The sequence below is a fragment of the Meles meles genome, chromosome 8, assembly GCF_922984935.1.
Source record: "Meles meles chromosome 8, mMelMel3.1 paternal haplotype, whole genome shotgun sequence".
Taxonomy (NCBI): domain Eukaryota; kingdom Metazoa; phylum Chordata; class Mammalia; order Carnivora; family Mustelidae; genus Meles; species Meles meles.
In genome coordinates this window covers 93,974,575-93,975,922 of record NC_060073.1, presented here as the reverse complement: position 1 = coordinate 93,975,922, position 1,348 = coordinate 93,974,575, and the positions used below count along the sequence as shown (strand labels likewise).

The 1,348-nt window shown below is 40.7% G+C and overlaps 1 pseudogene; it reads right to left on the bottom strand.

The window, feature by feature from the left end:
- Window positions 1-283: 283 nt before the first annotated feature.
- On the bottom strand, window positions 284-1,086 carry LOC123949541 (annotated as a pseudogene).
- Between the last annotated feature and the right edge of the window lie 262 nt (window positions 1,087-1,348).

Sequence of the window (1,348 nt, the reverse complement as noted above, 5' to 3'; positions counted from 1 at the left end):
TGTTAGGATCCATCAAGGTTCTCACATTGAATTTCATTCTTTTTTCCTCATGGTGCCTTTTGAGTTGTCCCGTTCTCCTCAGTATTTCTTGTGTGGCTCTCATGTTGCAGCTATTCCACTAGTAGTGAAGCTGTTGGATTACTTGGTTTCTCTGACCTTTTCTGAGTGGTCTTGAGGACATTTGGGCGTTCTTCCTGCTGTTCTTTCATTTATGAGATGGATTTCAGTTAGCCTTTTTTTTTTTTTTTTCCATTTGAGAACAGTCCTCTATTAACTGGCCAGATTACAAAAATAATCATGGTAGATACCTTAGTTCATTCTTCGAATAAGCCTGTTGATCTGGTCTTCCCTGATGCCAGCATCTACACCTTCCACAAAATGGGTGGTCTTTTTCTTCATTCCCCCTCATGGAGAAGATAATTTGAAGGGCCATAAAAAGTTGTTTGCCTCTTTGAAACGTTTCCCTACAGTATAGTCCTCGTGAATCAGATCCTCCATGCAGATGATGCCATATTTACCAAGAGATTGGGCAATCAATGTGTTATCTGTCAGGGCAATTCACTTCTTGTTGATTTTGCCACAACCATCCTTGTAGATCAATTCATTCACCGACTTCATGTTTGGGTACCCCCATGCTATATATGGTTCCACAATCCTTAACATGTTAACTGAAGCCTTGTTGAGCTTAACAAAGGTGCCATTGAAGATTTGACGAAGGCAAAGAAGCTGCAACGCCTTTCAAACCTTTGGGCTCACATCACTGATACCTCTGATCCTGATGACAAATGACAGTGTGGGTTCTGCAGGTACATAGAAGTTGTCAGCTTTTCTTGCCACCCTCGCCATTCGAATCTTAGTTCTGTATATCTGTCTATATTCCTCACGGTAATGCTTAGCTTTTTCATAGATAAGCTTCCTCCTTGCCTTTCGGAGCATCTTTTGAGCAAACTTCTTCCTCAGATGTTTGATCTTCAACTCTGCGAAATTCCTTCGTTTCTTTTTAAGGGTTTCTGGCACAACAGGAACCTTCTTTTTCTTCTCTTCTGCACCCTCCATGGTTCCAGCCAGAAAAAGAGGTTCAGCTAGCCTTTTGTTTCCCTACTCTTTTACTGAATACCAAGGTCCCTCTGTCCATGATCTTAAGTACCCCATAGACTATGAGGGTGAAATAATAGATAAGTTCTTAATCCTATGAAAGGAATTTCATGTGTCTTCAGCTTTAAGTGGGCCACTTAAATTCAGTGATTCAATCATTTATTCCACAAATACCTGTTTATCTACCAGGTATCAGGCATGAAGAATATCAAGAACATTCTTTTCTCTGCTTCCTTGACTGCTTCTGTGCTGG